The sequence below is a fragment of the Cryptotermes secundus genome, unplaced genomic scaffold, assembly GCF_002891405.2.
Source record: "Cryptotermes secundus unplaced genomic scaffold, Csec_1.0 scaffold1720, whole genome shotgun sequence".
NCBI lineage: Eukaryota > Metazoa > Arthropoda > Insecta > Blattodea > Kalotermitidae > Cryptotermes > Cryptotermes secundus.
In genome coordinates this window covers 519,531-546,603 of record NW_019739001.1, presented here as the reverse complement: position 1 = coordinate 546,603, position 27,073 = coordinate 519,531, and the positions used below count along the sequence as shown (strand labels likewise).

General features: G+C 40.8%; 1 long non-coding RNA gene across 1 annotated transcript in view; it reads right to left on the bottom strand.

The window, feature by feature from the left end:
* Positions 1–257: 257 nt before the first annotated feature.
* The window catches only part of LOC111871572, a 374,128-nt gene continuing 347,312 nt past the window's right edge, over positions 258–27,073 (bottom strand). The window contains exon 4 of the long non-coding RNA XR_002844055.2: positions 258–391. This is a non-coding gene — a long non-coding RNA (uncharacterized LOC111871572). The remainder of the gene's footprint in view (positions 392–27,073) is intronic.

The window sequence follows — 27,073 nt, the reverse complement described above, 5'->3', positions numbered from 1 at the left end:
TGTACGCCTCAGATCTCATCTAGACTATGTGGAGTAGAAAAGCGCCCATTGATGTACAGGGAATGAATCATGAACGACCAGTCCATCGCCTGACCTATACCGAGTCAAGAAAACGGATCCAAAATATCATGACTTAACAGAAGACGTAACTGCAATTCAAAATTCAAAATTTGTCGCCCTTCAATGAAAATTCGTGGCATTTATGAATTGCAAAATGATTTATTGATTCATAGAAAGCAAAATAGGACTCACCAGAACTGATGGGGATCCTCGACATGATCCAAGTTGCGATGATGAGGATAGAAACCGATGAGCTGTGGATCTGCTTCATGACTGTATCTTCACTGGCACTTGTATTATCAAGATAGTTGGCAAACACCCATAGCATTGTCTGTCGGAATGAAACAAAACAAAAGAACACACTGAAAACTTTTATTTTCTTCTAATTTACTTCTGAACTTAGAGAAACAGCATCTTTCTATATGCACTACTGTATCAAACGAAGTCTGAAGCCCAGAAATAACATCACACAAAGCAACAGAAACGGAAGCACTTTACGTCAGACTGTATATTATTAAAATAAATTATGTTGAAATCGATACATGGCTTTAATAAACGTCGTTCCAGTTACAAATGTTACACGCTTTATAGGCCTATATGGTGCAACAGGAATGTATCCTGATTGGTCTGTTAACCGTCGTTACATCAACAGTTTCAAAACAACTTAAGACATACTAAATATCACTTTCACTTTTAAAGTATCGTCTAATTAGGTCGACGGATTAATTCACTTAGGATAAAATAGTTCCTACCTTATATTTTAATTAAAAACTAATATCAAAATTGTATTACTTGTAATTCAATACAATACTGAGATTGTTTTCAAAGCTATAAAATTACATATCAGTTATAACGTGCATTTTATGGATAATGATGTAGCATATGATATATAATATACATAATTACTTTTATTTAAGATATTTTTTATTTAAAACAGTAGACAAAACGAAGAAATCTGTCTCACATAAAACACTATTATATTTCGCAATTGTCACAAACAATATAACTGTAACTTACATAACGAAGTAATAGTGCAGTAGCCCTCCGAAATATTATATAGGCCTATAATATAGGTAAGTTTGATATGTAAATCACTTATTTCACAATCTGAGTACAAGTCACTTCACCCGACAAACATGTTAACATACATGAAGCTGTTAAACAAACGGACAGTTTAACATAAATATTCATAGCTGTAAACGAATACTAAAAACACGGTCATATGATAACAAGTCACAAGAATTGGAACTACTTATTTTGCACATACTTTCAAAACGTTATACGAACGTAAAAATGAAAACAGGAATTATATTATGAGCCTGTATTTTGGCTTCCAAGTAAAATCACATGTTCACTTGATGGACATCTCTTATATTCCTTCCAGACTGATTCACTGTCGTTGACCTGGGATCATGTTATGCGCCGCTATATTCAACTGACACTCCCGTGCCGCGTAAAGCAAAGGGAGGGGACTCCCCGGGTGAAGTTCACTTTGCAAGGCAGCAGTTGACGATACGAGCAAAGCGCCAGGACGTCCGCTTTCTGCGCTGTCGTCTACCAACTGACTATTGCATTAAGCTTCCAAGCGTTGCCACCAGAGGAGCTGTTATCGCAGAGGTGTATCCCTCCTGTCTTTCCGGCATCGAAGTGTATTGGTCGTATGTATGGTTACATTATCAAAGAATTGGTTCTTGTTTAAACTTGTTGAAACATGAATTTCACGTGCAATAATTTTATTTTAAAATTCGGTTCTTATCACACAGAAAATGCACTGCGTCTCCATTACGAAGACCAAACAGTTAATGCTGATTATTAGAGTATTCGTGTTTCTTCTCAGAATTATATTAATCACGTGAGTACAGGCTGTGGGTAAGATGCAGAGACTTTTAAAGTTCAAAGAAAGCGGTGGGTAAATCTAGTAACAACAGTGGCTTTGAAGAGTTTAAAGCTCTTTGTGTTTCTGTGTATCTTTGTTCATTTATTTATGACTTTCGCTGATGTAAAGCACACGACAGCATAGAGAAATGTCGATTTAAAGATGAAAAATATCATACGCCGTTGTGTCACAAATATAGTTTTTTTGGTACTACGTAAACACAATCGAACTGTCTAAAAAGTGCTACATCAGTGTATATCTCTGTTACTTACCTCAATTTTAATTAGATACCTTCACATAAAAATGTTGTAAAGTAAGATACTTTATCCTATAAAATTACAGGTCGAAATGAGCAAAATGTTTTATATCAATTTTGTACAAAAGGCCATTTGGTGAAAGTGGTATTATAGAGAATAATATTAAAAATTTTCTTACAGACATTCAGTTTATGGTGTGGACTGGATTGAATCGGTTCAGAATATTGTCCAGTAGGTTGCTTTGTTAGCCGAGCGGTCTAAGGCATGCACTGTCTTCGCTCGCTCTGAAGCCGGGATCGTGGGTTCGGATCTGTTTCCTGTGAGGTACGAACTGAATTCTTATTATTCTTATACACTGCCGGTCACGGTACCCGAGCGGCCTAAGGCATGCACTGTCTTCGCTAGCTTGCAAACCGGGATCGTGGGTTCGAATCCCACTCAGGGCATGGATGTTTAGTTTGTGTGTGTGCGTTTTTCTGGGTTTGTGTACAGGTAGAGGCCTTACGACGAGCTGATCACTCGCCCAAGGAGTCCTAAACCGAAGTGAACGGAGAAGTTAATGGAGGTAGGCCTAGGCCCACTGGGGCTGTAGCGCCAAAGAAAAAAAAAGGTTGCTTTTGTAGTAATAATAATAATAGATGTGTTATGACATGCGTAGAGAAGCAATTGGCCTAACTCAGAGAAGGGCTGTATTGACCAGGAATTACTCGAATTCTTGAATGGTAAGACAAAGTGAGAGTGGTTTCCACTGTACATGGGTATTGATTTTTTTATACAAAGAATTCAGTCCATTCTCTTGCCATTAACACGCGTGAAATAAATGGAAACAGCTGAATGAACAGCGTAACACAAAGATGGCGTTGGTCGAGTTCACAACACAAGAAACGTGGGGCTGTCCTAGGTCTGATGTTACTAAGAACTAAGTGCCTGGCAACAGTCTCATATTCATTCCGCCCTAATTCCATATTCTTCGTATGCGTTATGGAAAATCAAAAGTCCTCATTATCATGCCATTAATTCTGAAATGGAAATTCTCTTATAGTTGATCCAAGATTTAATTATCCTTGACACTTCCTGCATGTGTAGAATGTTCCACCTCGTTTCGATTAGTGGGGGGTGGAGTCCAGCTGTGTCCACTCGGCACGGCGGCCACTGATTGGCCTATTGTATCCTGCCACGGGTGATTATGATGATGGAGAATTTGGTGGAATGAAGATTGCCAGGGGAAATCGAAGTACTCGGAGAAAACCCGCCTCAGCGCCACTTTGTCCACCACAAATCCCACTTGACCAGACCCGGGATCGAAACCGGTCCGCCGCGGTGGGAAGCCAGCGACTAACCGCTTGAGCTATGGCGCGGCCTATGTTCCACCTCAGACAAGAGTGCATAATACTTGTAGTTCTGTGAGATCTTCTCTTCAGATAAATTCAGCATTCAAAATAAATGTCGGTATATACAGCGGAACATACAAATATACAATTCGAAACGCGCCAGACCTACAAGTCGCTGTTGGCCAATGCTGTTTCGAGGTGGATAATCCTGAAATGACTGTGGGACAATGCTGTTTCAAGTCGGACATCACTTTTCGCTGATCATGAAATCTCAGCCGGACTGTAAAAACCCAAGAGATTTTGTACACATTTTTGCTTGTTTACCTAATCCTTAACTCTTATACCTTACCTTGTCGAGTGCTTTTTTTTTTCATTCTTATCATTTTACAGACGGTAGGACTCCTTGGACGAGTGAACAGCTCGTCGCAAGGCCTCTACCTAAACACAAGGGAACATGAACACAGAATAAACCCATACACATACCAAACATCCATGCCATTTTTGGGATTCGAACCCACAATCAATGCTTCTGGACGAACGAAGACAGTACATGCCTTAGACGGCTCGGCTACCGTAACCGGTTTGTACATATTTCAATAAATGAAATGCAACGTAACTATAATACAGTAAAGCATCGATTTTCATGATAGAAGAGCGTAGATAGAGACAGCATGTCACTCCGAAACACTAACTCGTTTTGATATCCAAGAAAACTGTGGGTTGAAAGAATTCAGATCTTTAGAACAGAAACCCAGTTTCTTCCATTCCTATTTAAATACTTTCCTTCGTCTACGCACGTGTCCCGAGTATTCTCATTCTTCGAGGTTATGACTAAAGTTTCCTTTACATATGTCATATCTCCCGTGTATGCTACATGCCCAATCATATTTTTTTTTTCATCTCTATAATGACTAGAACAAGCCTGCATAGTAAATAAACCGGTTGGTGTCCAATGAGCCCACTTTGTTGTTTCGTATCATTCAGTGACAAATGAACCTGATAATGCCAGGCTTTAAATTTTTGTCAGCTTAATATTTAATGATTTAATTCCTATATCACAGGAAATATCAGCGAACGAGTTAATGCTGCTTATGTAAATAATCGCTACTTTTTGTGAGAGTCAGAAAGAAAAACTTCTGTTGGGAAGGTGTAGAAGACTTTTTAATGATGAAGCAATTTTTACATATACATGCAGAAACTGAGCTTTAAACATTTACAATTGTTACATCATGTTTACATAAAAGTTCAAAACTAAATAAATTGGTTCTTGTTTCCTGTGTGTTTATGTGCATGGCCTATATAGATATTCGAACGTTCACTAAATATCAATAGAGACTGCTGGTTAACAGATATGAAGTTAAACACTACGCATGTTTTCATTCACTTGTTTTCTTTCTGTTACCTTTGTACTTCCGGTAGCGCTGGTTAAAATGAATATAGATAAATGTGCCCTGGTGTGTAGATGACCCTGTACAGCTCTCCGTCTGTCAGTTACGGTTCTATGTGAAATGACAACCAGGCCCCCTTTTCGTATGTGACAAGTGCCAAGTACAAAACATGTACTGCTTTCAGGCTTTCGCAGTAAAACGCGTTCTTTCTAGGAAATGATCAAAAACATGATCACATAAAACGCGTTCTGATACTGATCGCCAAAACAATAATACATGCATGTATCTTTGTGGCTACGTTTATTAATATCATTGTTTTTACCCCTGTATAGGCGTAATAAATTATAAATATATATAGAGCACGAGGTCCGAAGGTCGAAAGAGACGGCAAGACTTAGTTGTGGATGAATTCTTGGAGTCAGATTTATCCTATAACAATTCATTTAAATTCACTCTACCTTCACAGCATGAATTTAACCTTTGCAGGGACACATTATTTTTTATTTTTCTTTCTATTTTATCGTCTTCCTCCTCATGTTCTTTGTGCATTTCTAACACTCCTATACGTGCTATATGACTTGCGCATTTCCCGTATATTTTGGCGTGCGGCCTAAAAAGCGGAATATCTGAGTTAGAGCGGGCATCCATTGCTAAACAACGGCCAGGCAAATGTTATCCTTACAGCAACGCAATATGATTAACCTCGTGTTGTTCTGGGAAGAATCCAAATTACTTACTTCCCCGTTACGCGGCTTTCAAGAAACTTTACTTCTTCCATCTTAAGCCTAAATATTCTCCTGAGCTCCATATCCTCAAACACCATAAACAGTTCAGGGGTTGGAGCTCTCACAGCGTGGACTAAACGGGCGTTATACCCCAGGAGACAGGATTCTTCACTCTTAACAGTTCTCACTCAACGTAAGAAGCCAAGTTCCGTACATGTAGGTCGAAAGAAGAGTCACTACCAATTAACTCTATATTGCAGAGTCATTGAGACTCTGATAGTTGTTCAGCTACCTATCATATTCCTTACATTCTATGGAATCCAACGCCGTGGCCTGTAGTCCGCAAGCGAACTATACCGACCAAGCGACCGCCGCTTGTCGGCAAAGTTTAGTGCCAAATTTTGCGGATAGAGGGTATCGCGTGGTCAGCGCAACGAATCCCCACTACTTCTCAGAAAAATAATTGGTAGAGCCGGGAAACGAACCCGGACCTCTGGATCTGTAGCCAAGAACGCTGGCCACTAGACCACAGAGGCGGTCACCTCTTCTACTAACAGATTAGAAATTTCTAGTCGATACGTGCAACAAAAATAAATTGCACTTTATACCCTGTCACATACTGCAAGCCTGTGTGTGTTGCATATGAGAGCAGGGGCACGTGGTGTGGTTACTCTCTCGTTGTCATGGAAATCATGTAATGTTTTTCTAGGCAACGAGGCACCATGTTTCGTCGCTATCGGATCCAGTTAAGCTACTTGTCGTGTGACCCTGCACCATTTTGTGTTTGAGAAAATGCTTCCCGTGAGTGCGTACCTGTGTCAGGAAGCGACCTGAAACTACGCCCCCCCCCACACACACACACAACAGTATTAAGCAGCACCCACTCAGCAGAGGGATTCTCCTCAATGGGGTGAACTCATTCATATAAGAAGATTTCCGCTACATAGCCACAGCTACAAGTAAAACTACCAAACTCACATTGTAGAGTTCTTAAAAATCTGCTAGTGGTTCATTTAGTCAAGAATTTGCCCACCTGACACTAAAAATTCCTATATCGTGTTTACAAGAGGCTTCCATTTATCCCTATCGGGACCAGATGAATCCAGTCAGCACTATTTCACCCTGTATCTTATCATACCATCTACACTTAGATCTTCCAAGTGTTCTTCTTCCCTATGATTTTGCAACAAAGCATACGCATTTCTCATTCCTCTATGCTTGCTACATAGCCACCCCATCAAGTTATCTTTGATTTTATCATCCTAATAATATTTGGTAAATAGTGAAATAGTGAAACTCCTAATTAAGCAGTGGAGGTCTGGACAGTACTGGGTACATTAAGTTTACTTTTCTCTAAGACATCAGTCACTTACTGCAGGAATGCCAGATTCACTAGAGATAAGGCTCATTTATTGCAGATTCCAAGATGAGACTTGTTTAGTTACTACATCGGTTTTGCTGTAACCACGGATTTTGATAAATTGTGCAAATATTCTCATTCACTCATCAGGCAGGGTAATACTGAGAACCATGGTTTTATTTTAGAACACATTTCATTAGTTGAGTAAAGATAAATTTTCAGGCTTCAAGGATTAAATATAACTTCAAACATAGCTCACAGGATCCTTCATACGAGAGTGTATGTCTTTCGAATGCTCAGAATTGATACCGAAGTCCACTGACCTTCAAGTGAACTCCAAAGAATTTAAAAGGCACCACAAAGGAAAAACAGATTATATCCAACCAATTACGAATAAAAATATTTACCGTGTTGCATACTGAGAGCTTCCGTCTGCCTGATTAGTACACTCGCAGCTCTCAAGAGAGCGGCACTGCCTAAGTGAGAATCTCCCCTTTACTCTTTTATCCAACCACCCTGTATCCCCTAGTTATTTAATCCCTCTTGGGCCCAAATGTTCTCTTCAGCATTCTGTTCTCAAACACTCTCAATGTTGATTCTTCCCTTAGTATGAAAGACCAAGTTTCAGACTCATATAAGGCTACACGAAGATATTCTTTTTATTTCGTCGACAGGCAACTACAGCATAACACATTTTGAACTTCTTGCACATCACCGAGGGGTGTCATGGAGGTGAAGCTCCACGCCTTGACTTTTCGACGTGAAATTAAGGTTTAAGGTGTTCTGAACTGTGTTACGTTTGCGGTTTTACTTATATTCGTTAATAAGTCTTACAGATTCATTCTGCAAGAATTCTTAATTCACAGAACATTTTTAGAATGTAACAAAACATATTACTCGCAAAATTGGTAACAGAGGGCATAACGCTGATTATGCTAATAAGAAACCAAGAGAGATTTACGCTGATTTCATCTAGTATAAGGAATCTCGAATTAAGGCAAATTCAGACTTACTAGGTAAAGTTTACGTCTTGAAATTTGAGTTCGCGGAAATGCAGAAGGACGAGAAGACTCCGTACGTCACATTAAAGGCTATTTCTATGCAGATATTCCTGTGACGTTGATTACAGGGGTCTCAAAAGTGCTATTCCCTCTGGAACTACGTTTGGTGGAACAAACCTATGATAAACAGACATGAAATGTGTTGCGTGAAGTATAACGGCGCCTTTTCACAGACAGAAAGTCACTATGTACTTCCAATGGGAGTGGTATTGAAAGGATGGATATTTCTCAGTCAAATGACGCAGAACTACTTTCTGCGTACTTTCAATGTCCTGCCTCTTCCTTTTAATTTAAGTACAAAAATTCTGCATATATCACATTTTGCATACAAGCTAATTGTACTAAAGATCTGATCATCATAATAATGTCATGTTAATTAAGCTCAAGATTGTGTAATTTTCTGAACCCTCACTCTAGAGCCTCAGTCTCGAGTCCAAATATTCTCCTCAGAATTCTGTTCTCAAATCATCAGTTCATTTCTCTTTCCTTGGGATAGGTGACAAATTCCAAAATAATTGTAAGGGTAAAAAGGTAAATAAATTCCTGTATTTAATTAATTAAGCACCACGCCATGAAGACATATGGGAGAGTGGAGGTATAGCTTTAGCAGCCTTGACCTCCTCACTAGACGGAGGTGAGTTTTCAGCTTCACGCCCCTGCTGCTTTACCCCTTGGGAAAGAACGCCCAGCATTCGTTGAATAGGAGGCTGGATGGGTCCAAGAGCCGGTCTGGACGCTGCGGAGAATAGAAAAACCTTGACCCTCTCGAGAATCAAAATCCGACCGTCCACCCTGAAAACCGTCGCTATATCGACTGAGCCATCCCTACTCCCATAAGAAGGATAGGCATAGTGTAAACTTTTGGAGCTTTCACCCACTTATATTAAACAATTTAAAACCCGTATCATTCACTGACAACGTACATTTGATACAGAATGTGAGCTCTATTCTTCTCTGTATCTTGGTTCATGATTTTTTTTTTTTAGTTTTTTCTTATTTCCTTGGGGTGGGACGAGACTGAGTCTACTTTGTACGTCGGACACTAATTGTCCTATTGTACCAGCCCCGGATGTTAGATGATGAGTGTGGAGCAGTGGGCGGAATGAGAATTGGCGGGGGAAACCGAAGTACTCGGAGAAAACCTGCCCCAGTGCCATTTTATCCACCACAAATTCCACATAACCTGGCCTGGGCTCGAACTCCGGCAGCCGCCGTGGGAAGCCGGCGACTAAACATCTGAGATATGGCACGGCCTTCATGATAATGTTACTTCCGGTTAATGTTTAGCGAGTTAGGGTCCAGTAGCGTCCGGAAACATACAGGTCTTCATATAAGGTGATCATTATCTTTGTAAAACTAAACCAAACTGTAATGTGACGAAAAATACAACGAAGTAATAAATAAATTTTATAAAACCCATACGGCGGCCTTTTTATTGTCATACAGGGCTAGGCAGACATGGCGAAGATAATTAATGTGCTTTTGCAAATTTTCCTTACGAAAGTGGCAGGAACGGTTATAGAAAATCAGTGTAATTTTGCCATAATGAAATTAATTAAAATTGTTCCGGTATTTTCTGAGCTGTTACTTGCGAATAGACGGACAGACATGACGAAACTAAGAGATCGTTTTCGAATTAATTTTGCCGAAAGCACCTAACATTTATAATATATAATCATTAAAATTTTTCGATGAAATCTTATCTGAGTGACGAAATAAATCTTGGTGATTACTATGTGCGTTACATGAATGTGAAACAATAGAATTTTTAGTCTATTTGCGTTTGGCTGTGACACACTTCAGGGCATATTGACAGTTGAAGTCATGACACACAAAGCATAAAAAAGTATATATATATTTATTATCGAGATTGTTCGAGACAGCTGTCTGTTTCCGAATAGAGTTATACTGACGTCATATCAACTGTCAATATTGCTGCTTTATTACTTGAAAGTTTGTCCTTTCTAATCACTTGCGGATAGTGAGACGCGAAGGATTTCAATAGTTACAGATCTTATTTTTGAACTGTGGTATATTATTAGGGATTATTTCAAATAAATTTAATGCTTAGGGTTCTTTCCTTGGTAAACCTCAACATAATATTGAATTAGGCCTAGATAGAATGCAACAAATTTAAAATCATCTCTCCGCTTAACTAATTAAGCACTACGTCATGAAGGCGTATGAGGGAGTGGATGTAAAATCCATATTTTCTTGAACTCGGCACTAGCTGGAGGTGAGTGGTGAGGCTCAAAACCCTGAAGTTTTCACCCCGGCTATAGAGCCCCCGATACTCATTTGGTAGGAGGCTGGGTGATCGCCCAGAACCGGTCTGGAAGACGTTGAGGAAAGAAAATTCGTGATCCTACCGGGAATCGAACTCCAAACCCTCGGTCGTCCATCATGTAGCCAGTCGCTGTACCGACTGCGCTATTTAAAGAAAGTCAAATATGATGAAGTAAACTATATTTTTTTGTCCTTGAACTACAATTTATTCTCCTTTATAATGTCAAGATCATCTTAGCTCAAAGTAGTTTTTCCAGGAGAGGATATGACAGGAGGATATGCGAAGGCTCATAAGGACGGACCACATAATTTGTACCGTTCGCCTAATACTGTTAGAAAGAAGATCAGGAAGGATGAGATCGACAAGACATGTAGCACGCATAACATTTATTAAATGAATGTATAAGATTTTAAACCGAAAACTTGCCGGGAAGGAACCACATGAGAGGTTTTACCATGGACATAATAAAAAGGATCTTAGACGAAATGCTGTGTAAGGTTGCAGACTGAATTCATCTGGCTGAATAAAGGAACAAATAGGGGACATTTGTGAACAGACAATGATGCAATGTGTTCCTCAAAGCCAGTAACAATTTCAGAATTACCACTTTTCAATAACAGCCTCTATCCTGAAAACATCTGAAAGTTTGTGACAATGGTATAACAATATGATCCTTGACTGTTCGGACAATATCCTTCACCCTGCTTTTTTTTTATTCAAAAACAACATTTCGGAGAGTGGACTCTGTCTCTTTCCTCAGGTGGAAGCCTATTCAATTGGGTCCAATCGATAGCGCTCTTTCCTATCTCCGGGCTTGTCTAGTGTCTGAAACAACGTTTCAAAGGCTGAACAAAAACAGGATAAAAACAGGACAATGAATAATGTCCAAAAAGTGAATAATTTTACTCTCTTTTATTTATTTAGTGAGGGGCACGTGGTAGCGTAGTCGGTTGAGGCACTATGCTACAAGCCGAAATGTCGCGGGTTCGAGTCCCGATGAGATGGGTTCTTTTAATTGACCTAATTCTTCCAGCGGCAATATGACCCTAGGTTCGACTTAGCCTCTAACAAAAATGAGTACCGGGGATCTTCCTGGGGGGAAGCTAACAATGAGTCTAGCTCAGTATACATTAGATCTGCAAAATTTTGTGAACAAGTTGATGTTCTTGTAATTCCATAAAAGGCCATAAATATGTGGATTAGATAGGCGAATGTTAGCTTCTAAAGAAAGGCTCTGTTCCATTAAGTTAGTTAGTTGTTAATCGATACCAGGCTTTTGTTAAATTATGCATATCACATATAGGTCCTGTATGTCAAAACACTGGACATTCGAACAGGACTCAGGACCCTGTCCACAGGGAAGTGTTTGTCCCTTAGTAGTTGAGTTAGTGTTTACTATCTGTTGTGAGTGGCTAGCCCTGGCCGCTGGGTGGGGNGGGGCGGGAGGGGGGTGCAATTGCAGCGGTCCTGCGTGTAACGCCTGAAGGGCGAAGGGGGTATATTTCTCTCGGTCTGTTGACCGCGCTGTTTCAGCTAATTCAATCCTGAAGCGGAAGGCGAGGTTCATGGCGGCTGAAAGCCGAGAAACTTGTAAAATGGCATCTGACAAGAAATCAAAGTCGACGCACTGTAGGCATCACACATTAAAGAGAAGAAAACATTAAGTTTGAACCCCTTACCGATTTTAGCGTCAAGGACCGAAATTCAGCTGTCAAGAACTAACATGAGTTGGTCCCAGAGACGTTCAGGATTTAGCAAAGGACAGGAAAGTCACTGCTATTACAGGAATTAAAACTCGAATGTCCACCTCAGACTTTCATACACATGAAACGGATGTTAAGTTATTTAATATTTAACAACTTTATAATTGGTGATTTATGGATTGGCCGTTGTGGCTCAATTCCATGGCTATTTAGGTCACCTGACTTCACACTTGTGTAATTTCCGATATAGGGTTTAGTAAAGGACGCTTTCTACGTGCTTCATATTCCGTACAATATGGAAGGGTTGACAACTAGGATTATACAAGGCATGCAACAAGAGGCAGATCGAATCATTGGCAGGATTTGTATAGAACCGGGCACCCGACATAACACCTTCCTTGCCAGCAAAGCAACACTCGACAATGATCATATTCTGGCAGGCTGGGTTGACACAATGTTGCAGTCCACTACGTGGGTGCTGTTTCCATATTCAGTTTAGAAATAAGCCAAATTTGGAATGCCGCAGGTTATTAAAATTGAGGTTTTTCGTGGTTTTCTCGATCCATCCTAGCTCTTGAAGAATGCCGTCTTCTGGGATGTGACGCCGTGTCGATAATGTGTAAACCGATGTTTCGGAGGAACACCTCTCCACATCCCAGAAGACGGCATTCTTCATAGTCACCGCCGTAAAAACTTCAAATCTTACATCCCAGTCCTTATCTTTACTATCAAAAAAACGAGTTACTTATTTCGAAATGTAAATAATATTTAAATTTTTAACTGTGATATTTCAATTATAGGGTAATTATTACCGTAAGCGCGTAAAAGGAGCCACACTACACAAATGGCCTTACGTGCCAATGCTAAATTTCTCATCAGAATGATTTTAAGATGTGCAAAAACCTACTGCAGTGTTGAGGCTTCGTGCCAAAAATTATGGAGCTTCCACGAAGAAAGGAGTTATAGCTCCAGGCATTCTTTACCGCCGCCTTAGATTAAGGTATATGGATAGCTTCACGTCCCGTCCGCTTTACTCCTGCGGTAATAAACACCGTTACCCATGTGCCAGGCGGATGGGTGGATTCCAAAGACGATTTGGATGCTGTGGAGACGAGCACACTCTCTCTCTCGCCCTTGTCCGGAAATCAAATTCTGATTCCCCGTTCGTCCTCCTGTAGCTTATTCACTACAAGAATTTAATTTACTCCTCAAAATTTAGGGCAGATGTTGAATACCAGATTGAATGATATCAATCAAAAAGACAAACTCCGTGGCCTGTAGTCCGCAAGCGAACTATACCTACCGAGCGACCGCCGCTTGTTGGCGAAGTTAATGCCAATTTTAGCGGATAGAGGGTGTCGCGTGGTCAGCGCGGTTTCGGTTTTCTAGACCGGAGCTGCTATTTCCTTGAAACAGCTCCTCAATTATCCCCACGAGGCTGAGTGGACCTTGTTCTAGACCCAATATCCCTCAGAAAATCTGGTAGCACCGGGATTCAAACCCGGGACCTCTGGATCTGTAGGCAGGAACTCTGACCACTAGACCGCAGAGGCGGTCAGTAATTTGGAAAATAAAACATGTGGACAAACGGGTGAACTGGACCTTTTTATTGTTATTTAATTATATAAATTTTGTAACACGACGGAAAGTAACAAATTCTGAAGAGATCAGAGTCTAAAAACTAATTGTGTTCGTCGTGTTATCAGTGCTGTATGTGCCTTGAAAGAGTGTTGCAGCCAGTTGCGTTGCTACAGGGACGTGTGTACTCAAAAGGAAACAGCTGAAGGCAGAGTAGCTCCTCAAAGAAACTTCAACTCCCCTCTAAGACCCAGAGTTGAGATGTGAATCAGGAAACATTATTCCTACCTGTAATAAAGTTACTTTCCGAAAACTGTATTCATTATCTCGTCACTCTCAAAACAGAATGTTACTCTGAGTCAGTTAGAGATGCTGTAACAAGTTAAGTTCATATACGTTACTTTTATAGTTCCTGTAATCTCTTACACAACTAAACACTTCAAAAAGGCATTTAATATTTCTAGCACTTTTAATGAAGTATAATTCTGAGTAAAGTAAATTAATTTTAACCTCTTGAAGTCTGAAATTCTTCTAAATAATATGTAAAAGCCCAGATCATATCTCAGTGTAAACATATTTCGCCTCCATTATGAGGAACAATTAATGCTGTTAAGGCAAATAATCGCTGTTTATGCTGAGAATCATACAAAATCCATACGCCTAAATATATTCTATGATAAAAATATAGTTTTATCTTATGTTAAAGCAGTTGATAAGTATATTATCATTGTTCTTTAAATGGTTGAATTTACCCTTTAAAAGTCAGTGTTTCTATACGCACAGTCTTCTTAAACACATTAAAATTATTAATTTTGCACACAGCGTATTCTTAAAATTCGTATGTTTTCCACAATTAACAGCGAATTTATCCTTAAACAACATAGACCGGTTGGTGTTTGAAGTGCAGACGTAATGTGTTTCCTGTGAGGTACGACCTGAATTTTTACACTTTATTTAGAAGAAAATTATTCTTTGGTCGACTGAGAGTTGGCCGCAACATAACTTTTCAAGTGGTTAAATACTTTATTTTCTCAACGCGATTCACTTCTAAATGACAAAGATTTCAATCTCAGTTAAGAATCTACTACCCATTTTCTTCCCGAAGCAAGAGCATGTGGACTGTGAAGCCATATCTGTTAGGCGACGTTCTCCTCATTGGGTATCTAATAAATTTCGAAGGGTGTGCTGTACTGAATTTCAGACTGGATGTGAAAGATAACATTTGCGATCTACACATATTTTGTGGTACTTATATTTAAACTTGTGTCGGCCACAATAGCCGCGCGGTATAAGGCATGAATTGTCTTCGGACGCTGGGATCTTGGCTTCGAATCCCACTTAAGGCATGAATGTTCGGTGTGCGCATGCGTTTATTCTGTGTCTATGTCGCCCTGTGTGTATGTAGCGGCCTTGCGACGGGCTGATCACTCGCCCAGTGAGTCATATCGTCTGTGAAAAATGATTACGAAACTGAATATGAGGCCAGGGTCCTGAATGGTTTGGAAGAGTCATTGAAAAAAAAAAATATTTAAATTTGCAAAGGATCTTCCAAATATAATAAATTCCCACTAGCGCAAATTTTATATAGAGATGGCAATTAATGGACTTATCACAGTGGCTGCGCGTTCTGAGGCACGAACTGACTTCGCCCGCTCGAACCCAGGGGTCGTGGGTTCAAATCCCACTTGAGGCATGAATGTCAGTGTGCGTATATTTTGTGTTTTTGCTGCCATGTGTGTAGGTAGCGGCCTTGCGACGGGCTAATCCTCTGTCCAAGGATTCCTACCGACTGTGTAAAAGTTCAAAGGACTAAACAAGCCTCCAAGACCCAACAAAGGGTAGCAGAGCCATAGATAGATAGGATATTAATGACTTGATTATTCATTTATAAGTGTTTCTGCTCTGTTTTTAAGTCAGGTGCTTCTAAAGTGCGTTGTAGTAACGGTTTATTGCTCCATAACTACGAACCGTGCACCGCAAAATGTTGTTAAAATCAGAATTATAGAGGTTCGTTAGGAGAGGACAGTTACGGTATGTGATATCGGGTAACCAATTAGACGGTGTCAGACACATCTACTGCTAAGCCACTAGGAGTGGGAAAAAGGACGAATTTCTGACTGTAATTATTGTGGGTCTCTCGTTAGGAGTCTTCAATATTATACCGTGAACGAAGATTTAATGTCACGTTACTATGAACGGATATTCCAGGTAATGGCAAATATGTTTAAACGAAGGTTAAGAGACATTTCACTGACAATGGAATACTCAATGACATAAAAAATTACGGTTGTGTTTCTGAAGTTGAAATGGCCACAGACCTGAGCTATTCTTAAAGAAGCCGAGAGTTGTGCAGCTACTCAAGAATTTCCCAAATTTTATGGGACCAGAAGGTTAATTACCGTCTTCAAAAGAGTCCTCCACTGGTCCCTAACCTCAGCCAGATCAATCCAATCCATACCATCCCATTCTATCTCTCTAAGATCCATTTTAATATTGTCCACACACCTATGTCTTGGTCTTCCCACTGGTCTCTTTCCTTCTGGCTTTCCCGCCAGTATCATATATGCGTTCCTCTTCTCCCCTATTCGTGCTGCATGCCATGCCCATCTCATCCTCCTTGACTTGATCATTCTAATTATACTTGAGAAAAGTACAAGTTATGTAACTCCTCATTATGTAGTTTTCTCCAACCTCCTGTCACTTCATCACTCTTCAAATATTCTCCTCAACACCCCGTTCTCAAACACCCTCAGTCTATGTTCCTCCATTAATGTCAGAGATGAAGTTTCACACCCATACAGAACCACAAGAAATACTATACTTTTATATATCCTTATTCTTTATGTGTTTAGCCGGCAGACGAGTAGACAGAAGGTTCTGGACTGAATGGTAGCAAGCATTACCCGAGTTCAATCGCCTCTTAACTTCTTCCTGAAACCAATTTTGACTTGTTACTGTCGTTCCCAAATATCTGAAATGTACCACATTTTCAAATTATCTGTTTCCTGTCTTATGTCATGATTTTGCCCTGCATTTTGGTGACGAGGCAGCAACATATACTTAGTTTTCTCTGTGCTTACTTCTAGACTAACCTCTTTAATATGGCCAATTAAAGTTTCTGACTCTAGTAAAGATGTTGAGGATCATCCATTATGTTAAATAAAATCTGTGATCTTAGATTCACGCTTCACGTACATTTTCATGGAGTTACACTAAAAGTTAAGGATTCCTTAATGCATTACCACCCCGACATTCAAGAAAGCTCATGATGAGTGGGGAAGGGACGATTTAAATGCTGAAGAGTAGTTTCAGCAACCGATATCAAGTTGAATGAAGAGTTGTCTCGTCTGACATCATAAGCACAAGACTATGAACGGGTGGAAGACAAATGGTGTACGAGATTTCATGTCTTCACGACGGTGAACAGTAAAGAAATGGTCTCTATAATGTAACATCGAGTAGACTGGTAATTTTATTGCTAGTGTGAGGGGGGCTAAGTACCTTGTACTGCGGCCACTTCTAGCCTATTGTACCAGCCCCAGATGATAGGTGAGGGTGACTTTGGAGCAATTGGTGGAATGAAGATTGGCAGGGTAAACCGAAGTACTCGGAGAGAACTTCCTCCAGTGCCACTTTGTCCACCACAAATCCCACATGACGAGACCCGGGATCGAACCCAGGCCGCCGCGATGGGAAGCCAGCTACTAACCGCTTGAACTATGGCACGGCCTTCTATCCGGCTACTGGGGGATATAAATACAGGACCTGGTCCTGAAGGTTGCGGGTTTGAAGCGAGGCTGATGATCCTGCTGCATAAAAAAAATACTGTTTTAAAATCTGAAGAACTGAAAACTACATACTACGTATATCAGGGAACAGACAAACCTCTCAGAATCTGCTGAGGAAAACCATGGCTCGTGAAGGACTGTTCTCTTAATGCTCATCATTATAGGCTTCTCAAAACGTCTGTTACAAAGTGGGACCGAATGTAATATCATAATGCAAATTCCGGGTTTCAAAAAGTTCGTTATCTTTATCTAGAGTTAGTATCTTCACTCATATACAGCTAAAGTCGCCCAGAAACTCAATGGGCATAAGTCCACGGCACAGAATCTCCTGGGATTCGCTCCAGTGCCTCTGCCTCAGAACCGACCAGATGGGACGTCAATAATTATTGATCACGCGTTATCACATTAATCCAGACCTACCCAGGGGTGAAAATTAATACGATACTGTGTTAGGGGTTTCCCCCTGGCAATTTGCGCTCTAGCCTCAAGCAGGCCCTGTAGTGGTTTAACGCGATTAGTGTGCCTAGTAGTGCTTGGTGTGAGAGATTACTGTACCTACTGCAACATAACCACACTAATAGCATATATTTGAGTCGGTATAGCTCAGTCAACATAGTGACTTGACTACGGGCTGGACATCCTGGAAAGTGATGTTATATTCCTGGTAGAAACATGCAGTTTTGTCTTCTCCACAGCGTCCAGTCCGGCTGTAGAGCCCATCCAGCCTATCCTGTGGGCACAGGTGATTTTTCCGAGATGGTAAAGCAGCCGAGGAGGGCACCTGACAACTCACCTCCATCTAGTGCCGAGGATAAGATTTCGTGAAGCAACAACTTAACTCTCCGCAAGTCTTTATGTGGTACTTAATTAAGAGCGGAAACAGAACAGGTAACTTGTAGTAACCCGCAATAAATTAAGCGAAAGGAGAAGAGGAAAATAAGGCATATAAAATGTTAGGAAGGAGAGGAGAAAGAACTATGTAATCGGAAAATTTTAGTGTGTATTTCTCCGCTTTCTGAAACGAAATCAAGTCAATAAATAAAATTGGTTTTCCCCTCCTGGTTACCAATATGGATTCAAAGTGTCTTAGAACAGTGTGTTTACCAGAACGTTTGGGCTTAAGAGAAATTGCAGCACGGTGTAAACGTTAAATAATGAGGAGATTCATAATTTTGTATTTAGCGCAAAATATTATTAGTTTGATCACACTGTGGCATATTTCCTCGAAGCAAGAACTGTGAAGCCAGAGAAACAGCCTTTGTTAGGGTATGGACGCACGCAACGATAGAAGAATTGTCACAATACGAGCTGTGAAGCGTACTGCCGTTAAGCACGTTTTGATGAGAAGATTTCACGCAACAATAAAAGAGCTCTGTTTTCTGTTACGTCCGTGCCGAGGGTTTATAAAAAGAATAAAGAAGATTGTTTAAGTCACAACCGTGTGGAGGTGGGGTCGAATACCTCCACCGTGACCCTGCGAGTCGTAGGAGGCGACGAAAAAGGAAGTCTCAAATCTGAGAGAGTAAAATATTGCCGCGAGTCCCAAGGGACTCCCCGAGATAGACTGCACTGGCAAGGGCCAGCAGCATATAAAAAGACCGACCCGTCCTGTCGTCACAGAGGGCGCCCCACAAAAAACAAGAGCGTAAATGCCAAACAGTAATAAATATCTGGTCATAAGCCCCAGATGGGGCTCGACACCGATACTTACTGACTGACTGACTGACTGACCTTCAGTCGCAATGTGACTTGGACTTTTTTAAGTCAGTTAAGTTTCGAGGTGTCACGCCTGTCAGGATATGAGCTCGGGAGCAGAGGAGTTGAGGAATTAAGGCACCAGAATTATTTAGTGCAGTTCAATAGAAGTGAGAGTCTGGCTGTGAAAAGAAGACTTCATTTGTGTTGTATTACCGTGATATTAGGAGTGTGTCATTCAGTGTCACTTTTGGGGTTCCTGTGTTAAAATCCGTTGCCAGGAATCGTCTAATATAAACTGAAGACAACAATGCGTATGTAATCGTGAACTGTAAAATGTATAAATCAGAGACAGCCTTGTAATTGCCTGTATTTCCGAGCTGAGTGTACAAGGTGTCAATAAATCCAATCATCCAATGCAAAACCCGTCTACGAGTATAGTTACAACCCTAAATCGTGACACTATCAGTGAAGATGAATGAGGCAGTCTATGTAGAATGCATGGAACGCTTGAGAAATATGTATAACATTTCAGTCACAAAAATTCAACGGAATAGATAATTTGAGAGATGTAAGGCTAGATGGTTGAACAGCATTGAATTGATTCTTAAAGAACTGGTACGAAACCATTTTACTGGATTCAACTGGCAGAGAGTAGTGATTAACAGAGGTCATTTATGATTAGAATAATGAAAATTTTGGTTCCATATAAGGCGGGATAATTCACCAGCTGAGGTACTACTAGCTTCTCAAGAACAACTGTTTTGTAACACGCCCTATTCTGAGATATTTTTCTATGTTTGTTCATGTTTTCTTATCTAACTCTGTTATTTAAAGATACTGTTAGTGTAGAGAGTATATCCCGTTGAATTTTATATACATCACGGATGATATTGCATAGAAATTAATCATACATCGCTGATTTTTTTTTCATATCGAGTGTGTTGTATATTCATTGAAATTGGAAACGCATTCTTCGCAAGCTCCGTCCCAAAATAAAAATTTAATTTGATGGACTTCTGTGTGGCGGGTAAACATAAAACATAAAATCTATGCGGTAAAAAACCAAAAGGCAATGTTACCTTTATGTGAGAGCCAATTAATAAGCTAAAAAATTCCGCATGCCCTCATCGACTACCAAACACTCAACTTCAGTTCTTTTTTGTCACTGAGAGAATTTAAAACTGACAACCAGTTGATGTACCGTGACCAGTTCACATTTTGAAAGGTTTATGAATTCATATCAGAAGTTAATGAATGTTACGTAATTTCAGGTGCACTGACGTACATAAAAAAACACATGCATCGTGTTATTCTCTGATTTATTTTATAACACTAACTTCATCTACAATATACGTTCCTACGTCATATTGTAGGATGATTGATGACTGATGAATTGGAAATGATTTCGGGAGAAATCCATAGTGGCGTAATCAATAAATTATTGCGGAATTTGCTCCGAGGGACTGAGAAAAACCAGGGAAAATCTCATCAAGTTTAACCAGTGCACTGACTGATATTCTAACCGAGCATCTATTGAATGTGATGTGAAAGCAGTTCATGTACGCTAACCCTCTCGGTAGGGCCGCGCCATAGTTCAAGTGATTAGTCCCTGGTTTCCCACTGCGTCGGCCCGGGTTCGATCCCGGGTCTGATCAAGTGGGATTTGTGGTGGACAAAGTGGCGCTGGGGTAGGTTTTCTCCGAGTACTTCGGTTTCCCCTGCCAATCTTCATTCCACCAATGGCTCCACAATCACTCTCACCTATCATCTGGGGCTGGAACAATAGGCCAGAAGTGGCCGCAGTACAAGGGACTTAGTCCCACCCCACTAGCATTAAAAAGAACCCTCTCGGTAGCGTAGTATAAGTTAGAGGTACTTTGTTAAGAAGAAAAACAGATCAGTTGTTCACATAAGTCAAATTAGTCTAATATGTTTCTAGTTTATCCTCAGGTATGTTCACTTCCCAAGCTTTTTCTTTTCTTCTCGCTCCCACTTGGAGCATGGGGCTGATTTTTCAGTTTCATTGATCATTTTTGTACAGAGGGTAGGACTCCTTAGACGGGTGATCAGCTCGTCACAATGCCTCTACCTAAACACAGGACAACACAAACACAGAATAAACACGTACACAAACCAAGCATCCATGCCTTGTGTGAGATTCGAACCCACCATCCCGGTTTCCGAGCAAGCGAAGACAGTTCATGCCTTAAGACAGCTCGGATACCTGCTCCCAAGCTATTACGGTTATGTAAATTGATTCTAAAGAGTTCTGACGAATGTGTCTGACACTCCAGATTAGTGACTTTCTGGACCCTGTCTAATAATCTAGAAGAACACAGAGTTTCGGACTAGCTCTGCCGTAAGGGAATAACTGGAATGGTGCCTCCACGCCATTTCCCCTGAGGACAAAAATTTCACAATTTTCAGCCTTCAGGAAAAGTTTACAAACACGTTTACACATTCTTAAAATCATACAGCAAAACTGGGTCACTTGCCCTCATACAGATGTGTACAAGTTGTTAATTATTAAAACTTTTGGAACTATGTATTGAAGTTGCTTAGTTACATTTGGAAATTCTTGGTACTCTTGAAACAATCTCATGACGTTTAACATAATTTCGGATGTTTTAAGTAAATAAGAAGCTATACATGTATATATGACAACATATATCCTGATTTTGTTCGTCTACCTTCATGATGGAGGCGGGATATCCTCCAACATTCTACCTTTCTACCAGATCAGAAGGCGTCAAATCCTATGAAACAATAGTCTCCATACTCAGTGCTGTGAAAACCCCAAATTTCAGTTGAAACTTTTATTAATCATTGAGAGTAAGAGTGTTCCGCACTCCCGCAAAACAACAATGGTACAGTAAGTCCCTCTCTATTGCAACTGTAAGATTCACCATTATCATTACCCAGGTTCGGGTTGCCACAGCAACGAATTTTCGGGCTCTAACATATTACATGAACGTAAATTATGCGATAGACCAGGTATGACTGACAGACTTTTTTAGCGTATCGTGTCTATTCTGTTAGTATTGATAATGTTTTGCTATACTATATAAAAGGTAAACAAGGTAAACTTGACCCTGTACTTAAATAATTAAGGATTGCGCCATGAAGACGTATGGGGGAATGGATGTATAGATCCATATTTTCTTGACTTCGGCACTAGGTGAGTGGTCAGCTTGAAGTCCCGGTCACTTTAGCCCCGAGGAAAGAGTCTCCTGTACCCACTGGATAGGAGGTTGAGTGGGCCCCAGAACCGGTCTGGACTACGTGGAGAAGAGAAAATTCTTGAACCTGCCGGGACTCGAAAACCGACCACTCCGTCGTCCAGCCCTTAGCCAGTCACTATACCGACTAAGCTATCCCGGCTCCCTGTATATTATATAAAGGAGACGACATACGATTGACTATTTGTAGTTGTTATTCGTGGGAGGTGACATTAAACTTCGGCCTCGAAATATCAGACGATAACAGTCAGAGCTGAAAAGGAATACAGGGGAACGCAAGGGAAGTTAGTAGTAGGAAATCTTATATAAAAGTGAGACTTCCTGTTGAATTCTCAGCGGATGATTTGTAAATACAGACAGAGTGGGAGGGTTAAAGGGGGTGTTTCGATTGTCCCTAGAGGCACCAAAGGGACTAGAATTAAGACAGCAAATGTAAGCATCTGTGGTTTATTGACGAAGAGTGTAAAATGGAACAATAATATTAAGGGCATGATATCCGTCTAGGAGTAGAACTAAACCATTCTTAAAAATATTTAATGAATTTAATTTAAATACGGTATTTTAAATCTAGAAAATCGTCGGTCGGATACAATTGTAGCCCGTGTTGGAACAGAGTCAACCATGTTACACTAATATTAATTCACGACAACACTCGTAGTACAAAAGCAGTGACACCACGGATACTGCAGGGACTTAAAATGTATTTTCCTTTTCAAGTTATTCGTTAGGTAATTATCATTATTATTATTATTGCTCTACAGCCCTTTGTTGTGCCTTGCTTTCACTTTCTTGATCTCATACACAGTCGGTAGGACTCCTTGGAAGGGGGACCAGCCCGTCGCAAGTCCTCTACGTACACACAACACAGATATCCATGCCTTGAGCGGGATTCAAACCCACGACCCCAGCGTTCCAGCGAGCGAAGAGAGTTCATACCTCAGACCGCTCGGCAACAGTGATCGGCAGATAATCCATATAGCCTATGTAAAAGCCTGGGGCCTCCTCCATAGTTAAACACGTTAGAAAGTAGTTACAAATAGGACCAGAGGATAATAGCAAATGCCCGCTGTTCTCTCGTTACGTTTCTTGGTTATCATTGGATATAAGGATGCAGAGTTGGTAGTAGTTATGAATAAGGATGCAGAGTTGGTAGTAGTTATGAATAGGAGCAGAAGTTGGTAGAAATAAATGTCGTTAGAAAGCGTGTTTTGAGTCTTCGGTGTTGTAATAAGTGTAGTGTCTTTGTGTGTGTGTAGAGATAGTACAATTCGTTACAAATAACTGCGAGTGTTTATGCAAGCAGTGCCATAACAAGTGCTGGTCCTCTTTTTGTTGAGGGGATGTACGAGTAGAGAGGAGGGGGTACATACAATCGATATCTGCTCACGTCCCAGCGCTTCGGTCTCTTTCATGCCTACTGGAGCACAGAATCTCACTCTCGTTGAGAAAGCTGGGAGCGTCAGCAGTCGAGGAATTGTGACACTGTTCTTTGTCATACACCAGCACTCACGCACTGCGTCATAACAAGAGTGGCATAAGAACACTGCAAATCTTTAGCCTTATTTGACACAGTGAGGCTTTGCCCTGATTCGATACTATTTAAAATTCAATATTTTTAGAAGTTCCTCATGAATTAAAAGCGACATGTTTTGTGAACTTCAGGTTTTTCCTTCTGCCTGTCCGTCTGTGACCTGATATTAACGCCTAAACCATTGGACAAATTTCTTTTCAGCCCGATATGCTGGAGTGTCACGAAAAGGTTTTCGAGTAATTTTAATTTTCGGCCATATGGACCAATAATAAAGTACACTTTACTGTGAGCCGTAAATGGAACGTTTTACGTATGCTTGTATAATAAAGCGTCCTCTCTCTCTCTCCTCTCGCTCCCACTTTGGAGCACAAGGCTGATTTTTCAGTTTCATAATCATTTTACAGACGGTAGGACTCCTTGGACAGGCTATCAGCTCGTCGCAAGGTCTCTATCTAAACACAGGATAACACAAACACAGGATAAACGCATACGCACACCAAACTTCCATGGTTTTTGTGGGTTTCGAACTCATAATCCCGGTTTTCGGCTACCGTGATCGGCAGTGTATAAGAATAATATATAAGAATTCAGTTCGTACCTCATGGGAAACATAACCTAACCCACGATCCCGGCTTCCGAGCGAGCGAAGACACTACCTGCCTTGGTGCGCTCGGCTACCGTGACCGGCTTATCATAAAGTATCATTCAGATTTTGGAAAAATTCAAAGTGAGTGACATTTATTAACGTAAACATAAAGTTCAACAAGCGACGTACGAGCTTTTTTGTACTGTGCCCGTCGTCCACCGTTCCAACGTTGTAGACCAGTTCGACGCTGAGTCGTCTTTAGTTGCAATGTCTTAGCTGTTAATTTCCATGGAAATCAGGATTTAACAAACAGCTGAACAAGACAGAATGGAAGGCTCGGTCTTTATCTCTGATACTGCTTTCACCAGAACCAAACCGATAAAACAAAAACTGTGTTTCCAAACGAGACATTTCGTTTGTAGCATGGAAACGGTTAATGAAAATCCGTGTAAAACTGACGTGTCTGCACTTTACATCAACATCAGCCTGCTCTCAACAAGAAACAAGTTTCAAAATGAGGAATTCGGTTCAGAGATCACGATTAGCGGATAGTCACCCCATCAACTCAGCACTGAAGAAAAATTTAAGCTTAATAAATACTAAATAATTAATTTAGAAAGAGTGATGTGTCATTATTCGCTTCATGTATTTCAATATCCAATTATTGTTGTTGGTAATTAGAATGAATAAGTCAAGGCGGATGAGGTGGGCAGGACATGCAGCACGAATAGTGGAGAAGAATTCATATAGGATATTGATGGGAAAGCCATAAGGAAAGAGCCCACTGGGAAGACCAAGGCATAGGTGGGTGAACAATATTAAAATAGATTTTAGAGAAATATGAAGGGATGGTATGGATTGGATTGATGTGGCTCACGAGAGGGACCAGTGGAGGGCTCTTGTGAACACGGTAATGAACCTTCGGGTTCAATAAAATTCTGGGAAATTCTTGAGTAGCTGCAGATTTGGCTTCTCCTCAAGAAGGGCTCGGCTACATCAGTAAGTATATTTTTTATTGCTAGTGCGGTGGGACTAAGTCCCTTGTACTGCGGCCACTTCTTGCCTATTGTACCAGCCACAGATGATAGGTGAGGGTGATTGTGGAGCAATTGGTGGAATGAATATTGGAAGGGGAAACCGAAGTACTCGGAGAAAACCCGCCCCAGCGCCACTTTGTCCACCAAAATCCCACTTAACCAGACCTGGGATCGAACCCGGGCCGCCGCGTTGGGAAGCCAGCGACTGACCGCTTGAGCTATGGCGCGGCCACACAAGTAAGTAAGTAAGTAAGTAAGTAAGTATTACTGCTGTTGGATCTTGTCGAAATGTCAGCAAGTACAGATAAAGCTGAAGTGCAATGGTATGGTACTCATGCCCAATACCGTGAAAACCCTTCAGTTGGTAGAAAGTTTACTATGGCAAAGTTACAAGGACGTGCGGATAAAATGGTAATATAAGCCTGTCTTTCCTTCTAAAACTGCTGGAAGTACTTCAAACTGCCATGAGAGCGAGACGTCACAACCACGAAGACGTCAACGTTGCAACCGGAATAGCCCACAGTACTTGAGCACTTCATCCTCAGATACCGTAAGAGTCCTCTTGAACACATCCACTGAAGTAACATGAGTTATGTTACTGTCGTGTTTGAGAAACAAGGTCTCAGTCGAAAACAACAACATATCTTATGGCTGGCTGAGAACAGGGTGATGATGAGATCCTCTGGCCAGGGAGGAAGTAACCGGAAGATGACGAAAGCTGTACAGTGAGAAGCTTTATAATTTGTACTCCTTGTTAAATATCATTAATGTGAGAGGAAGAGAGGACATGTAGCATGAATGAGGACATGAGAAACTTATACAAAATTTTAGACGAAATGTCTAATGCTGAAAGACTTAGATAAGAAGGTACTATTAAAATTGCTCTCATGGAAATAGGTTGCGTAATTATGAACTGGATTTATGTGTGCCTGGATAAGCTCATAAGACCGACATCTGAGAAAAGGTAATGTACTTTCGGGTTTCATAAAAGTGAGAATCTTAATGGTACTCAGAGTAAACAAAGATTTCCTTCTTGATAAGCACCACAACCTTAAAGACATACGGAATGTTGGAAGCACATCTTCAGGCATATTAACTTCCATAAGAGATGAACGTGGGTCGACTTTTTACTCTTGTCCTTTTAGGCTGGGGCCACACGAGCGCACAAAATGCGTCCATTGTAACGAACGTCGTGACGTCCGTTGTAGAAATAAACAAGAGAGGCGAATGCTACGCTTTCTTCTGGCTACATTGCAGACAAAAAACTACGCACCGCATTCTGCAACTGTGTGGTGTCCTCAGCAACGTGCGTCATAAAGTACGTTCTTTGCAACGGACGTAATTCGTGCGCTCGTGTGGCCCCAGCGTAACCCAAGGGAAATAGCTCTGTACTGCCGACTCAAGAAGAACATGGGCCTCAGAGCAGGTGTACACAGGGGAAAGAACCATACCTACTAGAAAATGGATTGGTGTGAACTGGTGTGATGTTCATGGGAAGTATCATGACAGTTTTCCCCCCCAAGTCCTTATCGGATGAGAAACGAGCATATAGACACATTTGGATAAAT